The 13757-nt window shown below is 45.1% G+C and overlaps 1 protein-coding gene and 2 non-coding genes across 3 annotated transcripts in view; 2 read left to right on the forward strand and 1 right to left on the reverse strand.

The window, feature by feature from the left end:
• mkrn2 (makorin, ring finger protein, 2) overlaps positions 1-13757 on the forward strand; it is a 160556-nt gene that overhangs the window by 127707 nt on the left and 19092 nt on the right. The window lies entirely within an intron of this gene.
• Positions 808-879, forward strand: trnae-cuc (transfer RNA glutamic acid (anticodon CUC)). The gene has a single exon. It is a non-coding gene; the product is annotated as a tRNA-Glu (tRNA).
• Positions 6743-6814, reverse strand: trnae-uuc (transfer RNA glutamic acid (anticodon UUC)). The gene has a single exon. It is a non-coding gene; the product is annotated as a tRNA-Glu (tRNA).

Raw genomic sequence — 13757 nt, forward strand, 5'->3', positions numbered from 1 at the left:
AGGAGGGAAGCAAAAAGGAGCATGCATTCCCATACCGGGAGTCAAACCCGGGCCGCCTGGGTGAAAACCAGAAATCCTAATCCTATCCTATTTGGGCAGATTCCTGTGATTGCTGAATTGGTACATCGAACTGGTAATTAAGCTCTTTTCCAGTTGAAAATACTTGTGTCATCCATTTGAAAACACACACTGCAACCGTTATCTAGCGGAAAAACTGCCTATCGTCACTCTGTCAAGGTACAAAAATGACATTGTGAGGGTAACAATGAAAGTGAGACCAATTATTAATCGGAAAAGTTGCTGATTATTCGCTCCTTCAGTTTAACTCAGTTTACAACTTATTCTCATTGTCCAGGTGGCAATTAGTGATAAGGCTTCAAAATGGCAAGCCCATGACATCAAAACCACATGGCATTACACCCTTCAAAGTAGTAAAGCATTTACAGAGTAGAGATGAAATTTTTCAATCTAGAATCAACTGGCCCACCAGCCTGCATTATATTACCACGTTAATCGCCGAGCTTATCGGAGAGCTTGTGTGATGAATGGCAATACCGAAGCATGTTACGCGACTCCCCATAGACATCGGAACCTCAATCTATCAGGGTTCTGTAGCTCTACTGCTGTCCAAAATGTCACTTCTGGTGCAGGAAGATGTGCTGGCTTTTTGAGGAGAGAAGCAAAAAAGATAGTAGAGACCCCTGATTGCTACAGAGTTGTTGGTTTTAGATGTGACAGTGGCAAGCTATGCTGTCTGCTTATTCTCACCTTATTTTCAGGAGGTAACCCCACCAGCCCACCAGCCCCTCCCTGGTGGTCTAGTGGTTAGGATTCGGCGCTCTCACCGCCCTGGCCCGGGTTTGATTCCCGGTCAGGGAAAGCTCTTTTGGCTTCCAATTGTGGACTGCGAATTCAAGCTCTGCTAACAGCTGCGAGAAAGCCAGCTCCAAACCAAAAAAATGGTGAGCACTTGAAAAAAAGACCTCCTTCGAGCCAGAGTCGAACCAGCGACCTAAGGATTGCCAACACTCCAACCTACAGTCCTCCGCTCTACCAGCTGAGCTATCAAGGGGCAAAGTGTCAGACAGAACCTCGACATATCACGGTCTTGTAGCTCTACTGCTGGCCAAAAAGTCACTTCTGGTGCAGGAAGATGTGCTGGATTTTTGAGGAGGGAATCAAAAAGGAGCATGCGTTCCCATACCGGGAGTCAAACCTGGGCCGCCTGGGTGAAAACCAGTAATCCTAAGCGCTAGACCATATGGGATTTGGAAACCTTAAACTGGCCATTGGCTTCTGGCGCACTTTCCATACATGTGGTCAGTGTGGGCGCAGGATCTTGTAGTGGCCTGTTGCTTTAGGTCTGCGACTGTAACATTGTGATAATAATTTGGCAAAACAAGAATTATCCAAAAGGACGGTTTTCTGAATTATATAGTGTTGTATGCATTCCATGGATCTGTTTTTTTTACTCACCCCGGGAGTTCAGTTTATTTGGGCAGATTCCTGTGATTGCTGAATTGATACCTCGAACTGGTAATTAAGCTCTTTTCCAGGTGAAAATACTTGTGTCATCCATTTGAAAACACACACGGCAACGGCTATCTAGAGGAAAAACTGCCTATTATCACTCTGTCAAGGTACAAAAATGACATTGTGAGGGTAACAATGAAAGTGAGACCAATTCTTGATCGGCAAAGTTGCTGATTATTCGCTCCTTCAGTTTAACTCAGTTTACAACTTATTCTAAATGTCCAGGTGGCAATTAGTGATAAGGCTTCAAAATGGCAAGCCCATGACATCAAAACCACATGGCATTACGCCCTTCAAAGTAGTAAAGCAGTTACAGAGTACAGATGAAATTGTTCAATCTAGAATCGACAGGCCCACCAGCCTGCATTTTATTAACACGTTAATCGCTGAGCTTATCGGAGAGCTTGTGTGATGAATGGCAACATCGGAACCTCAACCTATCAGGGTTCTGTAGCTCTACTGCTGTCCAAAAAGTCACTTCTGGTGCATGAAGATGTGCTGGCTTTTTGAGGAGAGAAGCAAAAAAGATCAAGCTTTCCCATACCGGAAGTCGACCCCTGGCTGCATGGGAGAAATCCAGGAATCCTAACTGCTAGACCATATGGGAACTGGCCAGCTTTAACTGGGCACAAGCTTGTGGGCCACTTTCATTAAATCTGGCCAGTGTGGTTTACAGAAATAAATAGTGTTACATGCATTCAAGGGACATGTTTGTTGACTCACCCCGGGGGTTCAGTTTTTTGGGCAGAGTCCTGTGATTGCTGAATTGATACCTTGAACTGGTAATTAAGCTCTTGTCCAGGTGAAAATACTTGTGTCATGCATCTGAAAACCACATTGCAACCGTTATCTAGATGAAGAACTGTCTATCGTCGGTCTGTCAAGGTCCAAAATTGACATACGAATGCCAATACAGAAGCATGTCCGTGTCTCCCCTAGACATTGGAATGGGTGTGCAGAATATGTCTTTTTTGGAAAAAAAGAAGAATGCCTGGAGATTTGCCTTTTCTTCTAGATTTTGGAGAAAAAAAAAAACACAACAACAAAATAAGCCGGAGAAAAACAAGCACAGAGCGAGCCAGCCAGGAATCGAACCTACAATCTTCTGATCTGTAGTCAGACACCTTATCCATTGCACCACTGGCCCACCGATTCTGAGACTCCCGATTGCTACAGAGTTGTTGGTTTTAGATGTGACTAGATAAAATGGCCAGTGGCGCACTTTCCATACATGTGGTCAGTGTGGGCGCAGGATCTTGTAGTGGCCTGTTGCTTTAGGTCTGCGACTGTAACAATGTGATAATCATTTGGCAAAACAAGAATTATCCAAAAGGACGGTTTTCTGAATTATATAGTGTTGTATGCATTCAAGGGATCGCCGAGCTTGTCGGAGTGCTTGTGAGACGAATGGCAATACCGAAGCAGAATCAGAATCAGAATGAGCTTTATTGCCAGGTATGTTTACACATACGAGGAATTTGTTTTCGTGACAGAAGCTCCGCAGTACAACAGAATGACAGCGACAGAACATAAAACACATAATAAAAGAATATAACAATACAAATAATACAAATAAGTAGATAAGGAATGACAATATACAAATTGACAATTGTAGGCAGGTATATTACAAAAATGCACTTATGTATGTACATGTATATTATGTGCAAAATTTAAGTGTATACTAAGTATGTCTGTTAGATAAATTAAGTGTATGTGTATATAAATATAAAGTGTAGTGTGTTCAGTGTGTATCAGCTGTTCATAAGATGGATTGCCTGAGGGAAGAAACTGTTCCTGTGTCTGGTTGTTCTGGTGCTCAGTGCTCTGTAGCGTCGACCAGATGGCAACAGTTCAAAGAGGGAGTGTGCTGGATGTGAGGGGTCCAGAGTGATTTGAACAGCCCTTTTGCTCACTCTGGATAAGTACAGTTCTTGAATAGATGGGAGAGTTGAGCCGATGATTCGCTCAGCAGTCCGGACTACCCTCTGTAGTCTTCTGAGGTCAGATTTAGAAGCTGAGCTGAACCAGACAGTTACTGAAGTGCAGAGGATGGATTCGATGATGGTGGAGTAGAACTGTTTCAGCAGATCCTGTGGCAGGTTAAACTTCCTCAGCTGGCAAAGGAAGTACAACCTCTGCTGGGCCTTTTTCACAATGGAGTCAATGTGAATGTCCCACTTCAGGTCCTGAGAGATAGTGGTGCCCAGGAACCTGAATGACTCCACTGCAGTCACAGTGCTGTTCATGATGGTGAGTGTGGGGAGTGCAGGGGGGTTCTCCTGAAGTCCACAATCATCTCCACTGTTTTGAGCGTGTTAAGCTCCAGGTTGTTGAGAGTGCACCAGATAGCCAGCTCTTTAACCTCCTGCCTGTAAGCAGACTCGTCACTGTCCTGAATGAGGCCGATGAGTGTGGTGTCATCTGCAAACTTCAGGAGCTTGACAGAGGGGTCCTTAGATGTGCAATCATTAGTGTACAGGGAGAAGAACAGTGGGGAGAGAACGCAGCCCTGGGGAGCTCCGGTGCTGATTGTACGGGTGCTGGATGTGTATTTTCCCAGCCTCACTAGCTGCTGCCTGTCTGTCAGGAAGCTGTTGATCCACTGACAGACGGAGGTGGGCACGGAGAGCTGAGTTAGTTTGGGCAGTAGGAGGTTTGGCATGATCGTGTTAAAAGCTGAGCTGAAGTCCACAAACAGGATCCTCACATAGGTTCCTGGTCTGTCTAGGTGTTGCAGAACATAATGCAGTCCAATGTTTACTGCGTCGTCCACAGACCTGTTTGCTCTGTAGGCAAACTGAAGAGGATCCAGCAAGGGTCCAGTGATGTCCTTCAGGTGGGCCAGCACCAGTTTTTCAAATGACTTCATGACTACGGATGTTAAAGCCACAGGCCTGTAGTCATTTAGTCCTGTAATTTTGGGTTTCTTTGGGATGGGGATGATGGTGGAGCGTTTGAAGCATGAAGGGACTTCGCACAGCTCCAGCGATCTGTTGAAGATCTGTGTGAAGATGGGGGCCAGCTGGTCAGCACAGGATTTCAGACAGGCTGGTGTAACACAATCTGGGCCTGGTGCTTTTTTCCTTTTCTGCTTCCGGAAGACCTGGCGCACCGCATCCTCGCTGATCTGTATTGCAGGTGTGGGGGAGAGGGGGGATGCAGGAGGTGTGAATGGTGAGAGTGCTTGATTGGAGAGGTGTTCAGGATGGGTTGCAGGAGCTGTTAATGATGTGAACGGTTGTGTGGAGAGGCATTCAGGTTTGGTTGCAGGAGTTGTTATTGGTGTGAACGGTTGTGTGGAGAGGCGTTCAGGGCAGGTGATGGGTGTTCTTTCAAACCTGCAGTAAAACTCGTTCAGATCGCCTGCCAGTCGTTGATTTTCCACAGTGCTGGGGGGTGGTGTCTTGTAATTGGTGATCTTCTTTAGACTTTTCCACACTGTTGCTGAGTCGTTCGAAGTGAACTGAGTCCTTATTTTTCAGAATAATTCCTCTTTGCCACTCTGATCTCCTTTTCCAGTGTGTATTTAGCCTGTTTATACAAGACATTGTCCCCCTTCCTGTAAGCATCTTCTTTGGCCTGACGGAGCTGTCTGAGTTTTGCAGTGAATCACGGTTTTTCATTGTTGTAATTTAGTTGAGTCTTGGTAGGAATACACATATCCTCACAGAAACTGATATATGATGTTACGGTCTCTGTGAGTTCATCCAGATTGGTGGCAGCAGCTTCAAAAACACTTCAATCAGTGAGGTCAAAACAAGATTGTAAATCCTGCTCTGTTTCATTAGTCCATCTTTTTACAGTCCTTAATACAGGTTTAGCTGATTGTAGTTTCTGCCTGTAGGTCGGTATAAGATGAACCAGAAGGTGATCAGAACGTCCCAAGTATGGTCCCATAGTAGGTCTTGCAGTTGACAAACTGCATTTCTAGATCAGGACAGCACATCTTCTTTAACACAGTTACATCTGTACACCACCGCTCATTGATGTAAAAGTATGTCCCGCCGCCGCGCGATTTCCCCGTTGATTCTGCATCGCAATCCGCTCTTAACAGCTGAAAGCCCGGCAGATGGAGCGCGCTGTCCGGTATGGCGTCATTCAGCCAGGTTTCCGTGAAACACAGAGCAGCAGAGTGTGTGAAATCCTTATTTGTCCGAGAAAGCAGAAGGAGTTCGTCCGTTTTGTTGGGGAGAGAGCGTAGATTTGCCAGATGGATGCTAGGCAACGGCGTTCGAAATCCGCGCTTCCTGAGTCTGACTAGCGCGCCAGCTCGCTTTCCCCGCCTGCGTGTCCTGAAGCGTTTGATCAGCGCCGCTGCTCCTCCGATAACAATATTCAGTAAAACGTCTGAATAATTGAAATCCGGAAAAACATCTTGTGGTGCGTTCTGCCGAATGTTCAGCAGTTCATCCCTGGTGAAACTGATTGCAGGAATATAACTAAAGACAGGACAAACTAACAAAAAGACAAAAACATATGCAGAGCACGTCACGGAGGCAGCCATCCTGTACCGGCGCCAAGTGCGCATGTCCGTGTCTTCCCTAGACATCGGAAAGGGTGTGCAAAATATGTCTTTTTTGGAAAAAAAGAAGAATGCCTGAAGATTTGCCTTTTCTTCTGGATTTTGGAGAAGAGAAAAAAAACACAACAACAAAATAAGCTGGAGAAAAACAAGCAAAGAGCCAGGAGTCGAACCTAGAATCTTCTGATCCATAGTCAAACGCGTTATCCATTGCACCACTGGCCCACCGATAGTAAAGACCCCTGATTGCTACAGAGTTGTTGGTTTCAGATGTGAAAGTGGCAAGCATTGCTGTCTGCTTATTCTCACCTTGTTATCAGGAGGTAAGCCCACCAGCCCACCAGCCCACCATCCCTTCCCTGGTGGTCTAGTGGTTAGGATTCGGCGCTCTAACCGCTTGCGGCCTGGGTTCGATTCCCGGTCAGGGAAAGCTCTTTTGGCTTCCAATTGTGGACTGCGAATTCAAGCTTTGCTAACAGCTGCGAGAAAGCCAGCTCCAAACCAAAAAACTTGAAGAAAAGACCTCCGGAGTCGAAACAGCGACCTAAGGATTGCCAACACTCCAACCTACAGTCCTCCGCTCTACCAGCTGAGCTATCGAAGGGGCAAAGTGTGAGTCAGAACCTCGACATCTGGTGCAGGAAGATGTGCTGGATTTTTAAGGAGGGAAGCAAAAAGGAGCATGCATTCCCATACCTGGAGTCGAACCCGGGCCACCTGGGTGAAAACCAGGAATCCTAACCGCTAGACCATATGGGATTTGGACACCTTAAACTGGCCATTGGCGCACTTTCCATACATGTGGTCAGTGTGGGCGTAGGATCTTGTAGTGGCCTGTTGCTTTAGGTCTGCGACTGTAACATTGTGGTAATAATTTGGCAAAACAAGAATTATCCAAAAGTACGGTTTTCTGAATTATATAGTGTTGTATGCATTCAAGGGATCTGTTTTTTTTTACTCACCCCAGGGGTTCAGTTTTTTTGGGCAGATTCCTGTGAGCAAAAGGGCTGTTAAAATCACTCTGGACCCCTCACATCCAGCACACTCCCTCTTTGAACTGTTGCCATCTGGTCGACGCTACAGAGCACTGAGCACCAGAACGACCAGACACAGGAACAGTTTCTTCCCTCAGGCAATCCATCTTATGAACAGCTGATAATAACTGTGGGACACACTACACTATTTATATTTATATACACTACACTTTTTATCCAACACACATACTTAGCGTACACGTAAATCTTTTGCACATAATATACATGTACATACATGGAACACACTACACTACTTATATTTATATTTATATACACATACACTTATTTATCCAACACACATACTTAGCGTACAGTTAAAATTTTTCCCCATAATATACATGTACATACATAAATGCTCATTTTAACATACCTGCCATACATTGTCAATTTGTATATTGTCAATCCTTACCCACCTATTTGTATTTTTTTGTATTTTTTATTCCTTATTGTGTTTTTTGTTCTGTCGCTGTTATGTTGCACTGCGGAGCTCTGTCACGAAAACAAATTCCTCGTATGTGTGAACATACCTGGCAATAAAGCTCATTCTGATTCTGATTCTGATTCTGATTGCTGAATTGATACCTTGAACTGGTAATTAAGCTCTTGTCCAGGTGAAAATACTTGTGTCATGCATCTGAAAACACACATTGCAACCGTTATCTAGATGAAAATCTGCCTATCATCGGTCTGTCAAGGTACAAAATTGACATATTGTGAGGTTAATAATGAAAGTGAGACCAATTTTTTATCCGCAAAGTTGCTGATTATTCGCTCGTTCAGTTTAATGCAGATTACAATTTATTCTCAATGTCCAGGTGGCAATTAGTGATAAGGGTTCAAAATGGCAAGCCCGTGACATCAAAACAACGTGGCATTACACCCTTCAAAGTAATGAAGCAGTTACAGGCCCACCAATAGTAAAGACCCCTGATTGCTACAGAGTTGTTGGTTTTAGATGTGACAGTGGCAAGCATTGCTGTCTGCTTATTCTCACCTTGTTTTCAGGAGGTAAGCCCACCAGCCCACCAGCCCCTCCCTGGTGGTCTAGTGGTTATGATTCGGCGCTCTCACCACTGCGGCCTGGGTTCGATTCCCGGTCAGAGAAAGCTCTTTTTGCTTCCAATTGTGGACTGCGAATTCAAGCTCTGCTAACAGCTGCGAGAAAGCCAGCTCCAAGCCAAAAAAATGGTGAGCACTTGAAAAAAAGACCTCCTTCGAGCCAGAGTCGAACCAGCGACTTAAGGATTGCCAACACTCCAACCTACAGTCGTCCGCTCTACCAGCTGAGCTTAAGCTGGGGAACAATAGTCTGTATAAGAAGGGGGGGAAGAGAAGCGTGAGAAACTCAGGAAATCGCAGGTTCGAATCCACGGTGTCACATAAAGTTTTGCGTGTATTTGTTAAAACTCGTGAATCGATTGTTTCGTTTCCAAGTTTGATTTTAAAAGTAATGTATTTGAATTTAATTATTGTTTCGTTTCTAAGATTGATTTTGAAAGTTATGTTTTTGATTTAATGTTCCAAGTTTGATTTTAAAAGTAATGTATTTGAATTTAATTATTGTTTCGTTTCTAAGATTGATTTTGAAAGTAATGTTTTTGATTTAATGTTCCAAGTTTCTAAGATTGATTTTTATTTTATTCTCATTATCATTATCATTTGTCCAAGTGCATTTATTAAGACAATCATTTCCTGTGGCAGTAGGGACAAAATAACCTCCTTATTATGGCATTCACACTTTATTGTATCATATTACTTGCAAAGCTACACGTGACACTGAATGCAACTGTAAACTGAATGTCATTACATTCAATAAAACAAATAAATACAACAACAATACAAGAAATATATTTATTAACTATATACATATTTAGAAAAATTTAGTAAAAGTACTTAATTCAATATAAAATTAAGTATTTTATGTGCACAGTCTATATAAAATAATTACAAAAAAATATATAAATATATACATCAAAATATACACATTTTGGTATTTTACTTTATACTGCTTCCTTTACACATAAACCTTTCTATAATAATAATAAAAATAATATAATAGTTTAACTTTATTTAATATGTATTATATATTTCCATATGTATTATAGTGTATTCATATAAATGCCCACATGTTTATAATAATAATAATAATAATACAAGATAAAAAAAAGTGCACAGTATAATTCTTTAACATTAAATATGGCTGGAAGATAAAAAACAACAAAAAAAAACAGATCCAACCAAGAGAACAAAATGAATGTATCACACATAAATAAATGAGTTATCTTCTCATAATCTGTAACCACTGCTCCTTCGTAATTGTTTCTTTATTAGGGCAATATATTTTGCCTTTGTACTGGCTATGGCCAGTTTCTTGAGTACGAAATTGGCCACACTTTCTGCACGAATTTGCTTTTACAGTACGATTGTATGACCGTTTGGTTGGAGTGGCTGGGTCATTTGCAGGTGGGTCAGAGGTAATTGCTCCAGGGTTAATGGTGGAAAATGGGGCTGGGCAGGGCACCAGAAACATCTGAGACACAACAGGGGCAGTGGGTGTGTCAGGAACCAATGGGTGTGGTGCTGTCGGCCTGGGACAAATTGTCCTTAACTGGCTGGACGTGGCTGAACGCTGAGGGTGTATGGCTGATGGCCAGATTAAAGTTGCTGTGGCAGATGTACAGGTAGCTGAGGGCGCAATCTTTCTAAACTTGGTCTTTGCCTGTCCAGCTGTGTCTGGTGGCATCTGGTAGGTATGCAACTGGTGGCTATATTGTGGAGGCACAACAGGCTGTACTCGTGCTGGAGGCAAAGCATCCAAAGCCACTGGACGTGCCTCTGGAAGGTCCAGCCCTTGCAACAGCAAGGAGACCTCCTGACCCTTTAAACGGTTATTGTGCCATGTCGTAAGAGTCCTCTGATTTACCTCAACTAGCTGAAGGGTTGTGTCACTCATCACCATTCCATTGCTCAGGATTAGCTGCCGAATTCTTCTGTAATCACGAATAATGAGATCCCATCTAGACAGAGATTCTGTCCGCTCTTTCTTGGGGCTTCGGTGGATGTTACATAACCTTATGGAAATCATTTCAACAAGGCGACAGCAATTAGGCCACTGTGCTGGAGAGCCGCTAGAACCCAAAACACACCTTTTTGTGCTTTCAACACCAGGAGTGAAGACAGCTTTCTTTTTCGGGGGCTAAAACGTCCTGTAAGTAGCCTGTCTTGATGACGAGCAGCATACACTACCCTGTCTTTATCAAATTTGTCCAGGTTCTGCCACAAACCCACAATGGTCGCAACTTGTTGGTTGGTAAGTGTGAGGCTTGTCTGTGTGCGCAGCTCCACCAGACACTCTGCCAACGCATCCACCCGGTCCATTCCAGGAATGCAGTGCTCGTCAACAGCCTGGAAATATATAACTGTTGGTTAGGTATTTACATGCTGTTAAGTAAGTTTACTGCTTAATGGCAAATAACTATATGAGTCACAATTCGTATAGAAAAGGAAATTTTACCATTGCTGAGGGTGTATCTAAAGGAGCCTGGACACTGAGCAGTGGTGGAGCCTGGACACTGGGCACTAGTGCAGCTGAAGGAGCCTGGACACTGAGCAGTGGTGGAGTCTGGACACTGGGCACTGGTGCAGCTGAAGGAGCCCGGACTCTGAGCAGTGGCAGAGCCAGGACACTGGGCACTGGTGCAGCTACACTGGGCACTGGTGCAGCTGAAGGAGCCTGGACACTGGGCACTGGTGCAGCTACACTGGGCACTGGTGCAGCTACATTGGGCACTGGTGCAGCTGAAGGAGCCCGGACTCTGAGCAGTGGTGGATCCAGGACACTGGGCACTGGTGCAGCTGAAGGAGCCTGGACACTGGGCACTGGTGCAGCTACCATGGGCACTGGTGCAGCTGAAGGAGCCCGGACTCTGAGCAGTGGTGGAGCCAGGACACTGGGCACTGGTGCAGCTACACTGGGCACTGGTGCAGCTGAAGGAGCTTGGACACTGGGCACTGGTGCAGCTACACTGGGCACTGGTGCAGCTGAAGGAGCCTGGACACTGGGCACTGGTGCAGCTACACCGGGCACTGGTGCAGCTGAAGGAGCCTGGACACTGTGCACTGGTGCAGCTACACCGGGCACTGGTGCAGCTGAAGGAGCCCGGACTCTGTGAAGTGGTGGAGCCTGGACACTGGCCACTGGTGCAACTACACTGGGCACTGGTGCAGCTGAAGGAGCCCGGACTCTGGGAAGTGGTGGAGCCAAGACACTGGGCACTGGTGCAGCTGAAGGAGCCTGGACACTGGGCACTGGTGGAGTCTGGACACTGGGCACTGGTGCAGCTACACTGGGCACTGGTGCAGCTGAAGGAGCCTGGACACTGGGCACTGGTGGAGTCTGGACACTGGGCACTGGTGCAGCTGAAGGAGCCCGGACTCTGGGCACTGGTGCAGCTACACTGGGCACTGGTGCAGCTGAAGGAGCCTGGACACTGGGCACTGGTGCAGCTACACTGGGCACTGGTGCAGTTGAACGAGCCTGGACACTGGGCCATGGTGGAGTCTGGACACTGGGCACTGGTGCAGCTACACTGGGCACTGGTGCAGCTGAAGGAGCCTGGACACTGGGCACTGGTGGAGCCTGGACACTGGGAACTGGTACAGCTGGTAGAACTGGTGGACCTGAAATGACTAATTCATCTGATGCCACAAGATTTGCCACTGTGGCTTCCTCTCCAAAGAAATCAATGAAACCCTCATCCCTTTCCACTTGCTCCTCCACATCTATCTCCTCCAGCAAATGAGAGGTCCTCTCAGAGGTAGGGCACATGTCCTCCAGGGGCTGACTATTCTGCCTCAACAAGTACTGTACTCCAATGAGCTCTCCTGAGGAAATATTTGTAACAGGAAACATTTTTAATGGAAATAATGCAGAAAGGTTTATTCAGAAATGCAGTAAATATTTTGTTGTCCACTTCTGTATGAACAATATATATCTAATTCAGAGGGTATCATAAAAGACAGGATTACTCTATATTCTACTATGTATTTTATTTTCTGCCCTGAAACCTAGAAAACAGAATAATGTACAAATATTCTAGTAGTATAATTTTTCTCTGATATGTCAAAATTACATTATTATTGTCCAAAAGCAATTGTAATTTTAACAAAAACATGCTACATCATGAGCTGCATTTATCAAAATATTTTTACCTGTGTATACTGCAGGTCGAGTGAAGCTCGGGACCAATTTCCTGCCATACAACTTATTGTAGTTCTCATTGACAGAGTAAACCAGCTCCCCTGTGTAAGAGCGCAGAGTTGAACCTTCATCTGCAACAGCAGCTTCAGCCCGGTCCTGATTCCAGCGTAATAAACCTTCCAGGAGATAAATCTGGAAGTTCAGGCTGTTTGCGCAGTTCCCTAGAAAAAGAAATAGAAAGCCAAATATTGCTTTGAGAAAATGCAAAACAGAAAATTTAATCTGCAAATATCTTGATAAACAGGAATTAGTGGCAAAATGTGGTATATTCTGACATGACAAACCTGGAATAAATCTGCTTAGGTGGCAGTGAAATGATTCCAGGGATGTGGAGCCTCTGGCACAACTATAGGTTTTTAGAACCACCCCACCCTTGTTTGTAGTTCCAGTTTCAGTATAGAGCGGCACATTTGGAGGATCTTGGATACAGGTGACATGCCGCCTCTGGACATTCCAGATGTGCTGCATTCTCACACTGTCAAGTAGTGGAACACCAAGAGCATCATTCCCCTTGCCACCCATGAGCTCTCTGATGAGCATATCAAGGAGGCGGATAGTGGTTTCTTCTCCTCGTGTTCTCCTCCTGCAGTGCTGGAGCAGCTCAGCTTTAGTTAAATGATGGTCCAGTTCTGCCTCCGTCAGTGTAGGCCAGCCCTGTTGGATGAGTTGCTCCCTTTTGGCCCGTCTCAGCAGAGTGAGATCCCCTGCATCCCACTCAAAAATACAGGATGACAGCCTAGCCATAAAAGTAGGGTACAACTGGTGGGCATCAGTGGTGCACCCTACTGCCAGACGTAGCATAAAATGCCAAATGTCTAGGCGGACAATGCCATCGGGCCAGCCGCTGAACCGCCTATTCAATTTAGTCTCTCCCACTGTCTTGCAGCAATCACAGTCAACATAAATGACAGTGGGAGGATCAACACCAGCACTCCGGTATCGCTCCATGAGCCCTGCAGCCATGAGGTCTAACCCAGCCCCTTCATTCGCAGTCAGGACACTCATCAGCACCTGACCTATCTCATTGCCCACTGAGGTAAGCCACTGTGCTGTGCCTTTCGCAGGCCGCTCAACTTCTTGGTGATCTGAAAGAAACAATAAGCATAGCAAATAATACAACAGGCATCCAAATCAGTTACAATGAAAAAAATAAAGCTCTCTCGGTCTAAAAATACATTATAGATAAGGGTACAGTCAAGTAAGCAGCTTATCTGACCTTCTTAGTTGAATCCATTTTTAAAATTGATCCATACGTGGATGTTATGCTGGCCTTTATGTGATCGAGCCTGTTGAGAATGTCCTATGCTGGCTTTTATGTGATCGAGCCTGTTGAGAATGTCCTGACTGTATACAGTGAGGAGCCATTTGTAGCTGGGTACTGAAGCAAGTGGTGGTGGCTCCTGGAAGT

The sequence above is a fragment of the Carassius carassius genome, chromosome 38 (genome assembly GCF_963082965.1).
Source record: "Carassius carassius chromosome 38, fCarCar2.1, whole genome shotgun sequence".
In the NCBI taxonomy this organism is placed as follows: Eukaryota; Metazoa; Chordata; class Actinopteri; order Cypriniformes; family Cyprinidae; genus Carassius; species Carassius carassius.